The sequence below is a fragment of the Peromyscus californicus genome, unplaced genomic scaffold (genome assembly GCF_007827085.1).
Source record: "Peromyscus californicus insignis strain IS unplaced genomic scaffold, ASM782708v3 Scaffold_4__1_contigs__length_199733344, whole genome shotgun sequence".
Classification (NCBI taxonomy): Eukaryota; Metazoa; Chordata; class Mammalia; order Rodentia; family Cricetidae; genus Peromyscus; species Peromyscus californicus.
Genome location: NW_026294562.1, coordinates 146,129,526 through 146,147,223, shown reverse-complemented (window position 1 = coordinate 146,147,223; position 17,698 = coordinate 146,129,526). Strand labels below are relative to the sequence as shown.

Genomic DNA, 17,698 nt, shown 5'->3' with positions numbered 1-17,698 from the left:
AAACCCCGCCCCGACTCACCCCCCGATCCTTGGATCCGGGAGGATCCCAGATCTCGCGCTTCCGGCACGCGGCTCAGCTCCAAAGAGGAAGAGACAACGTTAGTGTTTGGTATTTTACGGTTGAAAAGTAAGGAGCACACGGATAGTGTGAATGTTGCACTCAAGTGGGAAAACAAACCCGAGTCCACCATGGTTCTGCCCTCAGAGGAAAGGAGGGAGATTGTAGTCCAGGGCAATCGTTCTCAGATTCTTGGAGAAGGAGGCATTTGGGGCTTTGTTAAGGAAACTGGATTGTTCAGGAGCAGTGGTGCGCCGCCGCGCATTTTCATACTGAATTTTATACTTTAATCCTAACGCGTCTGCTTAATTTATAACATTTTGTGAGTATGAGAAAAAAAGGAAGAGATTTGCAGTTGGGGTTGGGGTGAGGGGGTGAGGCAGAGGGAAGCGTCAAGGCGACCCGAGTGTTACATGGGGCAGTACAAGGTTGTCTGCGAAGATTGCTTTGATGATTCTTGTTGGAAGCAGCAGTGATACTCGGTACTGCTGCAGGTACTGTGACGTAGATCAGTGCTTGTCAACTCGGGGATTTCGCTTCTAGACCCTGGCCAAGTTCATTGGTTGGAAGTTGAAGTACACCAAACTGGTGGTGTGCGTGAATACCCGCACTCCCCTGGCCCCGAGGACGCTGGTGATTCTTAAAAAGCCTGGAGCTACAGGCACAGAGCCTGAAAGAATTGATCCAGCTTTTTAAATAAATGTAAGCCACTGCAGGCATGCATTGTAAGAATTCAGGAGGAATGTTGTGGGATTCCCTGTGGCCCTCTTCCCCTAACAGTATCCTCAGTAACATTGGCAAAACGGTGCAGTTGAAAAGTCCCTCTAAGAAAATACATCCACTAGGGATTTGTGTATTTGCGGAAGGGTGTATTTAAGTTTTTTTTTTAAGCATTGTATGTGTCTATATGTGGTGTGTGCTCTTGTATGTGGATGCACAGGTGTGTGAATGTGTTTGCATGAGCTCAAGACTGATTTGGAGTTTTCCTTTATTGTTTTCAACCTTATTCTTTGATACAAGGCCTCTCAGCTGAACCCAGAGTTCACTGATTGAACTAGTCTTGCTAGCCAGCTTGCTCTGGAGATCCCCTGTCTCCATCTTCTAAGCCCTGGGACTCCAGGGAGGAGGCCATGCCCATTGGCATTTACATGATTCTGGAGATCTGAACTCCTGTATGCACATTTGTGTGGCAGGTGGTTATCTACTGAGCATCTCCGTGGCGCTTAAGTGGACTTTTAACGTTACGTGTAGTAAAATTCATGCTTTGGAGTGTCCACTGCCGCTGTAATTAAGATGCAAAACTAGTTCCTGTCACCTCAGAAATTTCCTTATTATGTAGTTAGCCTTTTCCTACCATCAACTATTGGCAACCAGTGATCTTTTCATAGTACTCTGTTTTGCTCTCTCCAGAAAGCCCTATATAGGGCAGTCTTTGAGCCTGCATTTGAGATGTTACTACACTATCAGTAAAAAGTATGGGGGTGAGTGGGGAGGGGGGTTGCTACAATTAAGGCCTGCCATGGTCGTTTTTTGTTGGTTTGTTTTTTGTTTTTCGAGACAGTGTTTCTCTGTATAGTTTTGGAGCCTATCCTGGAACTCTATCTGTGGACCAGGCTGGCCTTGAACTCACAGAGATCTGCCTGGCTCTGCCTCCCAAGTGTTGAGATTAAAGGTGTGCACCACCGCTGCCTGGCTCCTACCGTGGTCTTTTATCCACTGAACACCATTAAGTGAAAATGTATGATAACATATGTAATATTGCGTTACAAAAAAACCCTACCCAAATATGTCTGTACGAAGTAAAGTCGGTGCTTTGAAAAGTAAGCCTTGGGAAGGTGAGATCGCTTAATGGGTAGAAACACTTGCTGCACAAAGTGTGACAGCCTGACTTACAACCCACGGTGGAAGGAGAGGAGGAAATCCTGAAAGTTGCCCTTTGCCACAAGGGCACGGTGATTTGTGCCCAGATTCACCCCCCAACACACAAATAATAAACAAGTACTTCTTTAAAGGAAAAACTGTAGTTCTGGATACAGTCTGGAAGAAAGACTAAAAAGCTGCGCTCTCGAGCTCCCCCCCCCCTTTATTTTATCTTTTTAAAAAGCGTTGTTTATATATTTGACTTGTGTGTAGTGGTTGCCTGCATGAGTTTGTGTGCACCACATTCATGCAGGAGCCTGTGGAGGCCAAAAGAGGGCGTTGGATCGCTTGGCACAGGAGTTACAGGCTATTCGGAGCTGCCCTGTGGGTGCTGGGAATTGAACCCAGCACCTTTTGAAGAGCTCTTAACTGAGGAGCCATTTCACTGACTTTAGTGTGGATGTGTTATAATGTCAGTCTTCTGTTAGTGATGTTGTCTTTCAGAGTTATTTATTTTATATGTGTGGGTATTTTGCCAATATGAATGTCAGTGCATCACATGTGAGCCTGGTGCCAGAAGAGGGGATTGAGTCCCCTGGGACAGGAGTTACCGTGGTGATGACTGCCTTTTGAGACAGGATTTCATTATGTGGTACAGACAGCCTTGAACTCATGGTCCTTTGACATTAGCCTTTTGTGTGTAGGGAAGGGAAGGGGGGGTTAGGCTGGGTCTCATGAAGCCCAGGTGAGCGGGGCATGAACTCCTGATTCTCCTGCCTCCACCTGCTGAGTGCTGAGATTGCAGGTGTGTGCACCACTCTGCTGAACCACCCCAGCCTCTCGAGTGCTGAGATTACAGGAATAGGCTTCAACCTAGCCTGAAATAGTAAAGGTGAGAAAATTTACAAACTCCACCTCAATAACATTTTTAAATAGTATAGAGCTATAGATGTGCTGAAAGTGGCATTCCACTATGACTTTAGGCTCTTTTGTTTAAATGGGACTTTTTATAACACAGATTGTATTTCATCTGTTACACATTTTCACTTAATTATGCTCAGCTAGTTAACGGTCTTGGCAATCATTAAATGTTGCTGTAGATGAAGAGGCCAACCATTCGTTATATTGATTGTATAATACAGTCATGTGTTGCTGAACTGTAGTGATCTGTTCTAATGTGTATCTACACAATTCCATCACGGCATCAGAGTGTAAATACATGAATGAAAGTAGGTGTGGATATTAATTATATGATACAGTGCTGGAGTGCCATGGTCAGTGACTTTTCTTTGGTGTGTGTATTTATTACAATGTATTTGCTCAATCTTCTGTTAGTGATGTTGTTTTTAAAAGTTATTTATTTTATATGTATGGGTATTTTGTCAACACCACGTGTGCACCTGGTGCCCAAAGAGGGAATTGGATCCCCTGGGACAGGAGTTACCATGATTATGAGCTACCATGTGGATGCTGGGAATTGAACCTGGGTCCTCTGGAAGAGTAGTCAGTGCTCTTGATCACTGAGACATCTCTCCAGCCCCTGACACTGTGATTTTGTCTTTGTTTTTTTTTTTTTTTTTTGTTTTTTCCAGACAGAGTTTCTCTGTGTAGCCTTGACTGTCCTGGAACTTACTGTGTAGACCAGGCTGGCCTCAAACTCATAGAGATCTGCCTGCCTCTGCCTTCCGAGTGCTGGGATTAAAAGTGTGTGCCACCACCCGGTCTGACATTGTGTTTTAACATTTATCTTCACCCAGTTGACACTTGTGTCTATATCCTTGAGTACATGCTCAAATTTATCATTCTGAAGGTGTCTTAGTCATTGTTGTATTGCTGTGAAGAGACACCATGACAAAGGCCACTCTTAGGAAGCATGGAATTGGGGGCTTGCTTACACTTTCAGAGGTTTAGTCCATTATTATCAAGGCAGGAACATGGCACTGGAGCAGTAGCTGAGAGCTACATCCTGATCCCCAGGAAGAGAGAGAGAGAAACTGGGTCTGGCATGGGCTTCTGAAATTTCAAAGCCCAACCCCAGTTACACATTTCCTCCAAGAAGGCTACACCTCCTAATTCTTCTAATCCAGCAGTTCTTAACCTCTGGGTCTCTACCCCTTTGGGGTTTGAATGACCCTTTTATAGGGGTTGCCTAAGACCATCAGAAGTATCAGGTATTTACATTATGATTCATAACAGTAGTAAAATTCCAGTTATGAAGTAGCAATGAAAATAATCCTGTGGTTGGGGGTCACCACAACATGAGGAACTGTGTTAAAGGGTCTCAGCATTAGGAAGGTAGGAAGGTTGAGAACCACTGTTCTAATCCTCAAATGGTGCCACTCCCAGATGACAGAGCATTCAAGTAGATGAGCCTGTGGGGGCCATTCTTAATCAAACCACCACAGAAGGGACATTATTTTGCTCACTTTCTTACTACTTCCTACGTTTGGGGCATTATTGCTTTTCCTGTAAAGGTGCAGATCATGAATAGTTACGGATCTTGTTCATATGCTGTAGCATCAGAGCAGCATGGACAGTGAGGGGGTGTGGCTGACTGCCGGTAAAATTATTTACATAAAAAGACAGCGCCCTGTAGTTTGCTGACTTCTCAGTAGTTCACATACTAAATATTCTCACAGCCCCCCAAAATAGATGCAGTTATTATTTACACTTCACAGATGAAGAGCTGACAGATGAAGTAGGCGTTCCAAGATTACAGGAAAAGCCAGGCTTTGAACTCAGCCATCAGATTCTTAAGCTTGCAAGTCTAAAAATTAGAAAAAACGGTACAAAATACCATCCTCTAGTGTTAGTCTCTCAGGCATCTGTGGAATCAGTGTCACAGCAGGGTGCCTCCCTGACTTTCCAGCGGTCCTCTCTGTCCCTCCCATTGGGTGTCTAAGTCATGGTTTTTGATCTGGTTCACTTAGCAGCAACTGCTAGAGAATTAGGGGTCTGTTCTTCTAGAATATATATACCTTAGCAAAAGAGGATTTATTGTATTTGCTTCCACATTAGGAGCCAGATAGTTAAAGAGGATTTATTATATTTGCTTCCACATTAGGAGCCAGATAGTCACTGTCTGTATGCTTTTTTTTAATCATGTTGTTTTACATCCTGAAACTTTGTTGAATTCTTTTTTTAAATTTATTTATTATGTATACAGTGTTCTGTCTGCATGTATGCCTGCAGACCAGAAGAGGGTGCCAGATCTTGTTACAGATGGTTGTGAGCCACCATGTGGTTGCCGGGAATTGAACTCAGGACCTCTGGAATAGCAGCCAGATGCTCTTAATCGCTGAGCCATCTCTCCAGCCTTTGAATTCTTTTAATAACTCTTAACAGTGTTTTTTATGCAACTAGGGGTTTTCTTCTTGTCATCTGCATGTGTTGACAGTGTTGTTAGGTACCTGTGCTGTGGGATAATGCTTTTGTACACTGGTTTAATAAAATGCTGATTGGCCAGTAGCCAGGCAGGAAGTATAGGTGGGATAAGTAGACAAGGAGAATTCTGGGAAGAGGAAGGCTGAGTGAGGTGACGCCAGCCCACCATCCAGGGAACAGCATGTAATGGCACATAGGTAAAGCCATGGAAAACATGGCGACATATAGATTAACAGAAAAGGGCTGAATTTAAGTGTAAGAGCTAGTCAGTCGTAAGCCTGAGCTAATGGCTGAGCAGTTATAATTAATATTAAGCCTCTGTGTGATTATTTTATAAAAAGGACTGTGGGTGAGAGATTTGTCCCGACGGCCGGCCGGCTGGGATCACTGAAAAACTTCAGCTATATACCTGAATGTTTATAATTGTTGTGGCCTCAGACATGCCGTCATCCTCTTGCCTCAGCCTTCTGAATGATGGGGATGACCAGCATGTGCCACCATGTGTGGCTGTTCCTTTCGGTAATCATTTTTTTGTCTTCAAGCCCCTTTTTCTGTATATCAGCATAGTAGCCACTTCCATTCTTTTTGGGTTTCGCTTTGCTTGTTGTGTCTTTGCTGTTTTTGTGACAGGGTCTCTGTAATGTAACCTTGGCAGACCTGGCACTTGCTGTGCCGACCAGGCTGGCCTTGAATTCATAGGGGTCCGCCCGCTTCTGCCTTCTGAGTCCTAGGGTTAAAGGCTCATGCCACCATGCCTGTTTGGGGTATCCTTTTCCATTCTTTTGTTTCATTTCCTTTGTGTCTTTAAATTTAAAATGTGCGTCTCACGGACAGTACATAGTTGGCTCCTGTGGATTCCTTTTTGTTTTTTAACCATTGTGTACATCTCTGCCTTTCAGTTTGAGCATCTTGTCCATTTACATTTAATGCAAATTAGGTACATTCTATGATTTATTTCAGCTGTTTTACTGTTTGTTCTCTTGATCAGGAGAAATGGTTAAAAGGAGCCTTGTCACACAGGTGTTGGCCTGGTTGCAAATTACCTAGTATAAGGTTTCCAGAACACTTCAAACACAGCATTTGTATTTGTGAAATTAAAAAAAAAATTTTTTTTTAAGGCTTCTCTGTATGTGGTCCCAAAAAATCCAAAATGTGCTCTGCGTTTGGGCAGGTGGCAGGGTCAGTGGTGGTGAGCCTGGCAGAAACTCATTGTTCATCTCCCTAGTTGCTCCACAGCCAGCTTTATCATGATTGCTTCTCCACGCCTGGCTGTGCAGGCAGAAATGGTGGGTCTTGAACTTGAGTTTCCAGTGTCTGTGGTTTGTATTCACATCTCAGATATTCTAGTGACCAAACTTGTCAGACTCACTACTTTGCATTTCCCAAGCTCATGGAGGGATTTTGTTCCTCAGAGAAGGAAAACCGAGAGTTAGAAAGCATTGAGTTCCATTTCTAAATGTGGTTGATTGCTTGTGAGACCTTATTCTGACTAGGACACTTGGATATTCAGTACAAGAGTTAAGAGATGGAGGCATGCTTAGTTGCCCTTTTAGTAGCCATGTATAGGATTTTGGTGATATCAGAAGTTATTATCATTAAAAACTTACTAAGGGATTTAAATGACATCACAGTGAGGTTCCCAGTGTGCACCTGACATGATTATAATTGATTGGTAAAACTCCAGATTACAGAGATGTAGGGAGTTAGGATATCTGCACTGTGAATAAAGTTAATCGTCTTTTTTGGGTGAGATTCTCAGAAAATATCCAGGACAGGAGTGAAGTACTGTTGTACTGGTTGGTTTGCCAACTTGACACACCTAGAATCACCTGAGAAGGGAGTCTCAGTGAGAGGTTGTCTGGGTCAAGCTGTGGACACGTCTGTGGAGGACTGTCGTGGTTGTTAATTGATGTGGGAAGACCTAGCCTATTGTGGGTGGCACTATTCCCTAGGCAAGGGATCCTGAACAATACACAGATAGGCAGCTGGCTGAGAGCAAGCAGGCAAGGGTCCGTGCGTTTCTTCTGTCTCTGCTCTTGACTGTGGACACGATGCCTTCAGTTCTTGTTTGATTTCCCAGAAACAACAGTTGACTGTTGGCTGGAATTAGAAGCCAATGGGCCCTTTCTTCCCTAAGTTTCTTTTTTGCCAAGGTATCCGTCCTAGCAACAGAAATGAATCTAGAACACCTGCCCAGGGTCATATACATTCAGGACTTAAGCCTGGCTCATTGCTATTTTAGCATTCTATCTATACAGGAAGTAGTGTTTCTATTTCAGTAACCTTCACAGCAAATGATGTTCATGGTGTGGGAAATCTTGAACTTCAGCTGGTGACTCTGGAGTGAGGGCTCCCTTCCTGTGTACCTGTGATTGAACCTCCCTTTCTGTCCAGGGCCTTACATGCTGCTCCTGCACCACTAAACTACACCTCAACCTGGAGCTCTTCTATTTGAAAGCTTTTTTATTTATTTATTTATTTATTTATTTATTTATTTATTTATTTATTTATTTATTGTTACCGGCAACAAATCATGAACCAGACTCTACAAAAGCAGGGAACTGTAAAGTCACATCTCCCCTTGGCTCGCTGGGGGTCAGCTACCTTCAGAGATTGTTGGCTGTAGGCACATCTGTACACGGGAATCTCAGAGGCTGTCCTACACACCAGACTCAGAAGGATTCTGTCTTTTTGCTTTGATCACAGGAGTAGAGGGTGTTTGAGCCAGGGTTCTTCAGAAAAACAGAACAAATAGGATATACACAGATATGTGTGTGAATGGGTAGGGGGCAGACAGAAACAGTGAGATCTAGCTTCTGGAGTTGCTTCACACACCTGCGGAGACTAGCAAGTCCAAATTCTGCAGAGCTGGCCAATAGGGAAGAGTTGATGCTGCAGTCTGAGACCAGAGACCATTTGGAAGCAAAATCCCCTCTTTTTTAGGGGGCAGGTGTCAGTGTTCTTTTCTCTTAAGACCTTTAACTCATTGGATGAAACCTATGTAAATTAGGGTAGTCTGCTTTACTGACCTTAATATTTATCTTATTTAAAAGTATCATCATAGCTACGTCCAGACTAGAATTTGACTTTGACCGTGAACTTCCTAGATAGTTGTTGCAGGGGTAATCCTCGGTATTTTAATAACTTGTGTTTTAGAGAACTGCCACCTCTTACAGAGATCAGGTCGGTGTTCCTTTTTTTGTGGGAGTATGCTGAGTTGCTGGTCTTCGGGAATCTAGCTGAGAAGAAAGGACACTAATAAGGTCCGTTCCCCAGGAACAGGAGCCATGCACACAAGCTGTGAGAAGTTGCAAACCCCCACTTCCCGTCCCACTTCTCTTGCTATACCGTCCTCTCCGGTCACTCCCTCTTCCCCTTTCCTAGCTCATGTGTTCTGTTGCTCTCAGCAGCCCCTCCTTCACTTTTTGTTTTAGGGTTTCTCTGTAGAGCCCTGGCTGTCCTGGAACTCACTCTGCAGACCAGGCTGGCCTCAAACTCACAGATCTGCCTATCCCTGCCTCCTGAGTGATGGCATTAAAAGGTGCACCACCACACCCGACTCCCCTTCACTTCTTTTGTCCTGTCTCATGGGCCCCTTTCTAGTCTTCTGGGTTCTCCCCACACTTATTCTCATTTAAACACACGTACAACCTTTAGAAGCTAGGATATCCGTATGGGAGAGATCATGTGGGGTTCATGTTTCTGAGTCTGGGTTACCTAACTTACTATAAGGCTTTGCAATTGCTCACAGCAGCTGTGGTTGCCTGCAGAAGGCCTGGACGAGATCAAGCCAGTTAGCATTCTAACTTAGAGTGAGAGGGGTTTGTAAGCCCCCACTCCTAACTGAGGAGCTATGGACAGGTGGTGGCTTCTAGGGGAAAAGTCATTTTGCTTTAAGGGTGTGGCTCCTGGTATGTGGATCATGCTCCAGTAGATGGTCCCACACTCAGGAGTGTGGGGGCAGCTCAAGTTGGAGTCAGTGGGTTGTTAAAACAAAGCACAACAAGAAAGGGGGGGCAAGAAGGTGAGAGTGGAAATTGGGGGGAGGACTGGAGGTGAGTGTAATAAAAAAACACATTGTATGAAATTCTCAAAGAACAAGAAAGGAATTTGCAGCTCCATTTTCCTGCAAATTTTACAATATTTATTTTTCTTTATGACTGAGTAAAATGCCGTTGTGTATCTCTACCACATTTTTATTATGTTTTACCCTGTAAATGGATGACATCTGGGTTAATTCCATGCCCTGGCTATTGTGAAGAGTTGTAATAAATGTGGATGTGCAAGTATCTCTTGTAGGATATAGAGTACTGGCTACTCCCACCAGCTGTAAGTAAGGGGTCTTTCCCCACCCACATCCTCAGTGGCATTTGTTATCATATTTTCAAGTTTATTTTTGATTCTGGTATGTGCACCTGAGTGTAGGTGCCTGCAGAGGCCAGAAGAGTGTGTTGGATCCCCTGGAGCTAGAGTTATAGGTGGTTGTGGTTTGGCTGACATGGGTGTTGAGAACTGAACTGGGGTTTTGTGCAGGAGCTCTGTGCTCTTATCCAGAGTCATCTCGGGAACCCATCATTTTTTTTTCCTTGATGGTAGCCATTCTGACTGGAATGAGATGGCATTTCAAAGTAGCTTTAATTTGCATTTTACTGATGGCTAAAGATACTAAATTCTTTTAAAAATATTTGTTGATCATTTGTACTTTTTTGAGAACTGTCTTCATTTTATTCATCCATTTATTAACAGGCAGGATCTTTGTGTGGGTGTTTAATTTTAACAGTTGTGCTGGTTTTTGTTCACTTGACCATCAAGCTTGAACATATGGAAAGAGGGAATCTTGGTTGAGGAATTACCTCCATTCTTGGCCCATGGGCATGTCTGTGAGACATTTCTTTGATTGTTCACTCATAAGGAAGGCCCAGTCCACTGAGGGATCGTCTCTGGGCATTCCGGGCTATATAAGAAAACAGACTGAGTAAGCCACAGAGAGCAAGCCAGTGAGCAGAATTACCCTCTGGTCTCTGCTTCAGTTCCTGTCTCCAGATTTCTGCCTTGCTTGAGTCCTGCCTTGACCTCTACCAGTGACTGATCAGTACCTGGAAGTGTGAGCTTATATAAACCTTCTCCTCCCCAAGTCATTTTTAGTTATGGTGTTTATCACAGCAATAGAAAGCATGATAAGACAACATATATATTCTAGATAATAATGACATGTAGCTATCAAAGACTTTCACCCACCCATTCTGTAGGTTGTCTGTTCACGCTTATCATTTCTTTCATGCAAAATGCTTTTAATTTGTTATAAAACCACTCGTTAATTCTTACGGCTATACTTTGATGCTGAAGCATTTTCCCCGATGTCTGTACGTAGTTCTGTTTTTATTTTGTTGTCTGTCCATCCTCCGTCCCCGCCCCAGACAGGGTTTCTCTGTCTATTTACCCTGGCTGGCCTGGAACTTTGTAGACCAGGCTGGCTTTGAACTCACAGAGATCCTCCTGCCTCTGCCTCTCAAGTGGTAGGATTAAAGGCATGTACCATCATGCCTGGCTCACAATTCTAGTTTGAAATTAAGATCTTTGATTGAGTTTGAATTGCTTTTTGTGTAGAGTGACGATAAGGACCTGATTTTCTTCCTCTGCAGGTGGCTGTCCAGTTTTGCCAGCATCATTTATAGAAAAGCTGCCTAAAAAAATTCTCATTATCGATGTATTGAACTTTATGTAGACCCAAATGTTACTTTTAAGTTAATTCTCTGGGATTACTCATTGCCTTAACACTGTCTCACATGAGGGATTTTTTTTTTTTTTTTTTTGCTTCTGGTAGTGACATCAGCAGTTTTTTGAGCCCTGGACTATTAGAAACCACTTCCTTCCCAGGGCTAGGGCTGGCACTCCTTGGTAAATTTAGAAATGAAAGAGGAAATTCGAGTGAAAGGCTGAAAAGTTTGGCATGGTAAAACTTTAAACCTTGCAGTAGCTCCTCACTTCAGTCTCCAGACACTCCCCCGTGCCCCCAAGGAAACAAAAGAAAAGTTAGGTTTCTAAAAAGTAAGTAAAATGGAAAGGCAAATAGCTTGCCCTGGAAACAGGTTTGCAGCAGTCCTGCCAAAGTTAGTGCCATTAGTCCGGTGAATGACTTCATGAATGGGTGAAGAGGATTCAAAGCAGAGCCGCAGCCAGCCCATGCCAGCCAGTCGTTAAAAAGGGGGGGCAAGCAAAAACTGGCTGCTGTATGGGAATGTGCTCCGTCACAGCGTAAGAGAAATGCAAATTAAAGAGCAGCCATTATAAGCAGTGATAAAAACTAAATTGAGGATTCTAGCTGCTTTTTCGACAAGGTGGTTTTAATTCCTTGTATAAATACCAAGTAGTGGAATTGTTGGATCTTATGGTAGACCTATTTTTAATTTCTCGAGGAACTTCCATACTTTTCCATAGTGACTGTACCAGCTCACCACCATCTAAGGAGTCTCATGTCCATATCCTCACCAGCATTTTTCTTTTTAATAGTGGTCATTACCATTGGGAAAAGGGGATTCCCTCATTGTGGTTTCGATTTATATTTCCTTGTGATTAGTGGTGTTATTAATATAACTTCTTTTGAGAAATAAATGCCCATATGTCTTTTGTCTAAATGTCCTGTGTCCATTTAAATATGGGATTATTTGCTCTTCTGTTGTTAAATTGCTTGAGTCCCTTAGAGTCTATATTAACCACTTGTCAGGCACATAGTTTGCAGTGTTTTCTTTCATTAGATACCGTTCCTCTTACTAAAGCGTAGGCGTGACAGTGATCTATGTCTGTCTTGCCTGTTGGTCCGTGTGAGAGTACACCTGGCCTGGATTCACTTTCTGCTTTAAAGGTAGTCATGTGACGTAAGAATCCTTCCTGTGCTGTGTCACAAGTGACCTGAGAATACAGGACACAGCGGAGGTTTCCCCGTGGGTGTTCTCTTTCTTAGGTTTCTCTATGTGCAGGTTTGGGGATGGTGAAGATCTGCATGAACTTTGTGAAGGACATGTTCTCTGCTTTTATCCTGATAGATGGCTAGATACCTGGACATGGTTATGGTGAAGGCCAGTAGGGAGCCAGCTGGGTGATTAGGATTAGGATTCACCTAAAACTCAACAACATCAAGACCCTCTTCCTCTGGGTCCCTTCCTTTCGGCTCATTGTTGAGGGTAGAGGTGCACTGTGGCAGTTGTAGGGTTGACATCTCTGGGACAGACTCTTGTGAGCTACCGTTGACACCTAAGGATACATGCCTCTGTGCTCTGTGAGGTCTGTGGCGTTCTCAGTGCCTGTGAGATGAAGACACTGAGGCTGATGGACATTTTCAACCCAAACAGTGTGAGGGCAAGGAACCTTGGTAGATATTTGGGAGTAGGGTGTGGATTAGGTGGGGGTGCCAGGGCCTGTTACTGGACCACAGACAGGTTATTGATGACCTCTGGGAACCCTGGGTGGAAGCTGGCCCAGGACCATGGAGGGCTGAAGCTCCTTGTAGCCATGCCCACAGAAAAGAGGCTGGCTGAGGATGTGAAAGTCTAATAAGACTATGTGTGCCCTTTCTGGGTAAGAGGAAGGACAAGACAGAAAGGTCGTATATGAGTGGTGTCATTGCCCGAGGAAGATGAATTTTTTTCATTTGCTTTCTAGTACTATGATAAAACACCATAACCAAAAGCAACTGGGGGGAAGGGGTTTATTTGACTTTCATTTCCTGTCACAGTCTATCATTGGGGGCAATCGTAGGAATATGGAGTCAGGAACTGAAGCAAACGCCAGAAAGGAATGCTATTTACAGCTTGCGCTCCATGGCTTGCTCAGGCTACTTTCTTTTATTTTAGTTTTGAGACAGACATAGTCCTGGCTGTCCTGGAATTCACTCTGTAGTCTAGGCTAACCTTGAACTCACAGAGATCCACTTGCTTTCTTATACCCAGGAGTGATACCACAATCAATGGGATGGACCCTTCTGCATCAGTCAGTAATTCAGAAAATGCCCAACAGACTTGCCTACGGGCTGTCTGATGGAGGAGGCATCGTCTCAATTAAGCTTCCTCTTTCCAGATGACTCTAGCTTGTGTCAAGTTGACAGAAAGTTAACTAGGACATGAGTCAAGTAGTGGTTGCTTGCTTTGTAGCAAGACCTGTAGTTTTGCTTGCTACTCTGGGGGAACTGTGAGGGTAGCAAGGGAGAAGTGAGGACTGGGGAGTATTGATCGGGGGTAGGACGGAATCCTTAGATGTGTACTCCAGGAGCTTGCAGATACACGGCCCGTTAATGGCAGGCAACAGGCAGTTCTTTTCTTTCTGAGTAGCAGAAAACTGGAGAAGACATTACTTGTAACCGTAGTGATGAGCACTGGGGGTACTTTGTTATGCTCTCAAGGCAGCGCCTGGTGGTGAGTGTATGCCTGTTCTTCTGAGCTGAGCCACTCCACTGTAGCTGCTTCTGAGCATGTGCGCTCAGGCTGACACAGGCTGTTTCCCGAGTCAAGGTTATGGAGATGGTCCATGGGTGAAAGGGAACCCTGGGAACCCATGCTGGTGCTGGAGTTGCTCACTGGGTGGCTGTAGCAGTCTACTTGATGCCTCGAGGCTCAGCTTCTGCTTTTTGTAAATGGAGACTACCCAGCAGTCTGTTCTGGACCCCGGCAGTGCCCTGTCTGTGGTGTGACTGCCCTCCCAAACACCAGAGACTACCACGGGAGGAACGGTTCTAGTGTTAGAATAAAATGAGTTGGATGTGTTTTACTCTTTTCTCTTTTCAGTATGCTGTGTTCTATGACGGAATGCCACAGTCACAAGGAAACATCCTGTAGTTAGTAATTCATGCTCTCTGGATCCCACACTGCGGAGGAAGCTGGGACCCCCACAGGCAGACTTGCCAATCATCTAAGCATCTGCCAAATGGGTCAGCCACTGGAGTTTTGCTAGTGTTTTCTTTCTGAGATCCACTGGGAGCATTGTGAACTGCAGGAACATAGCTTTAAAGCCCTGCTATGGCTGGGCCTGGCATGGCAGGACAAAAGGATACATACCACTGGGGGAGCCAGAGAAGACCCTGTTCGCTGCATGAGGGATTAACTCTGTCCTATGGAATACTGCTGTCCCCTCCCCCGTTTTGACTTTTCGAGACAGGGTCTCTGTGTAGCCCTGGCTGTCCTAGAACTCACTCTGTAGACCAGGCTGGCCTTGAACTCAGGGAGATCCTCCTGCCTCTACCTCCTGAGCGCTGGGATTAAAGGTGTGCAGCACCACTGCCTGGCTTTTTCCTTTTCTTTTTTCTTTTCTCTCTCTCTCTCTCTTCTTTTATAGCTTTTATTGACTCTTTGTGGATTTCACATCATATATTTGATCCAGCTTTTTTCCCTGTCTCCTTGCGTCTGCCCTCTGCCTTCGTGACCTCCCCCAAAACAAAACCAAGTTTAAAAGAAAAACCCAAAACCAAATCAAACAACAAAAACAAATGACAGGAAAGAAGAAGAAGAAGAAGAAGAAGAAGAAGAAGAAGAAGAAGAAGAAGAAGAAGAAGAAGAAGAAGAAGAAGAAGAAGAAGGATTTTGTCGTGGAAGCTGTACAGTTTACCCTTTAGTCCATTCATCTTTACTTGCAAGTGTTCATTGCCATGAATCTTTGGTCTGGCTCAAGGCCTCTGGTTTCTGCCACACCATCTACAATAGGCTCTCACTGGGGCTCCTCCCAGACATCCCGGAGTTGTTTGGTGTTGTGGAGATCCTGCTGTTTTGAATCTGTAGGTTCATCCCCTTTACATGCATCGCAACAGTTCATAGATGGGGTGGATGTTGGGGTGAGCCAACTCGCAGCCCTGGTTCTGGACCTGGGTGGTAGCTGGGTTGATCAGCTTGGTAGCTTTCCTTCATCATCACTACCCAGATGAGTTCTCCAGCACTGCCTCGGCTAGCTCACCCAATGCAGCCTGCAGCAAAGAGTGAGGCCAGTTCTCCTGCTCTGGGACCCTCAGCTCTGGGTCCCCCTCACTCATATTGTTTTGCCCGGGCAAGGTGTAAGGCCCTATCCTGATTGCTGCAGAGGGCATAGGATTGGGGGAGGTCAGCTCTCCTGCTTTCACGCCCTCAGGGCTAGCTCACCTGGGACCCTGACAACAGGTCAGCTCTAGTGTGCTGACCCGGTGGGGTGCAGGGCCCACTCTCTTGTGTGCTGTAGGGGAGGACTAGTTAGGACTAGTTCTCTCACTCTCATTATCCCGGGGCCAGCTTTCTCACCTGCCACAAGTAGCAAGTTCAGAAGAGGGGGTATCTTTCTCTTTTCTTAACCAGTAATTCTTTTTATATAAATCCTTGGAATTTGTCCTAGCCTATAAAATAGATAAAGACAGGGGCTCAGGAGATGGCTCAGTGAGTAAAAGTGCTTGCTGGGCAAGCCTGATGATGGATCCATGTCAAAAGCCAGCTGTGGGGCAGGGTCGGGTGGGGCTGGCGTATGTAATCCACTCATTCCTACTTGTAGATGGGCAGCAAAATGGAGGTGGAGACAGGAAGATGAGCTGGAAACCTGTGAGCCAGCCAATGCGGTGTTAGCAATGCGATGATAGAAGCAGGAGACAGCCAATGCGGTGTTAGCAATGCGGAGATAGAAATGGGAGACAGCCAATGCGGTGTTAGCAATGCGGAGATAGAAATGGGAGACAGCCAATGCGGTGTTAGCAATGCAGAGCTAGGAACGAGAGACAGCCAATGTGGTGTTAGCAGTGTGATGACAGTGTGATGGGAGACAGCTTCAACAAGTGGAGATGAGAGCTGACTCTGGAAAGTTGTTTTCTGATTTCCACATTCATGTCTTTACCCCCCTTCCCCCCCCCACACACACACTGAATGAATGAATGAATGAATGAATGAATGAATGAATGAATGAATAAAATAGACAAAGGGAGATTTGTACTTGTTGCCATGGTGAGCATGCCTAAATTCCATGGAGCATGAATTGGATAACACAGCTGTGGGCAGAGAAAGCTACTGAAGATGCACGCTGGAGAGTGACATGGTCAGAATGATGCATTACAGAGTGGAAATAAAAGGAAGATTGGGGGTCTGGAGTGATCCAGACTGCTTAAGGCTGTACGGTGCAGTGTCAAGAAGCCTAATGCAGGAGTGTCAGGAGGCAGAGACCACTGTGTCATGGGAGTGGCTGTGGTGACTGCCAACTGAGGATGAGGGCCAACGTTGTGTGGTGTGGGGACGTGTACTCCAGAAGACTAAAAACTGCTGTGCACCCTCTGTTTCAAATTGCCCCATTGTTCTAATATTTCAAGCCAAATTGATTTGTTGTTGAAGCAGTTACCTCTGTGATAGAAGTGGCAGCCAGTGGCCCTTGCTAATTTGACTTAGTCGGATTTAACCATTTTAGCACACGGGAAAGGAACAATTCAGTAAGATGTTGTTATAAAGGTGATTTCTTATGCATGTGAACAGGCTATACACAAACACTGGAAGTTTCCGCTTTTCTGAGAAAGGCTATGATTTGCATGTAGAAGAGGAAGAAAATCAGCTGACACCTTGTGCATGTTAGCAGAAAGAGGTCATCATTTATCTTTGCTTGTGTGCTCTAGTTAGGCAAGCAAACTAGTTCATTTGTTTTGTAAATTATCTTAGGAAGTACTACGTTTCATCATGGCATTCAAACTTAATTTGTTTCTGTTGGTCTCCCTCTCCATTCCTTCCCCCACAATCTCTCCGCCTGGCTTCCGGGCAGTTTCCTTTCTGCTTCCATGTCTCCTGTGACCTGTCGGCTTCCCTACTTCCTCATCAACACCTCTTTCCCCTTCCTGGGATCTCTTTCTAGTTTCATAGCCTGTCCCCATACTCAGGCCCACACCCATGCACAGCCTTTTTAAAAGATGTGTTTTCACCTTCCGTGTATGATTGTTTTGCTCGCACAAATGGAAGCACATCACACCCGTACAGTGCCCTCAACGGCTGGAGGACCTGACATTGCTCTACAGCGCCTGTCTGGTCACCCTTTAAAATCGATCTCCTTGGCTGGTTTTCCGATGGGAGCCTGTGTCTCCTGGGGCTGCTGTCCGACAGGATATACCTAGTCTCACTGTTTTCTTTCTCCCTTCTTAGTCTCCTAGCAAACAGGTTGAACCTCAGTCTGGCTGTTCTGGTTTTCACTCTTTTTGTGCAGGTTCAGCCCAGGAGTTTTTGTATTTCAGTTTTTGAGACAATGTCTTGCTAAGTTACCTGGGCTGGCTTTGAAATTACTCTGTAACCTAGACAGGGCTTGAACCTGGGATTCTCCTGCTGCAGGCTCTTCAGTAGCTTGGGCTACAGGCCTGTGTCACGAGACTGGACCTCAGTAGTTTTTTTGTTTTTGGTTTTGGTTTTTTTTTTTGTAAGCCTGGAGTTG

At 44.8% G+C, this 17,698-nt stretch overlaps 1 protein-coding gene across 1 annotated transcript in view; it reads left to right on the top strand.

Annotated features, from left to right (window-relative positions):
- The window catches only part of Cyfip1 (cytoplasmic FMR1 interacting protein 1), a 96,529-nt gene that overhangs the window by 780 nt on the left and 78,051 nt on the right, over positions 1 to 17,698 (top strand).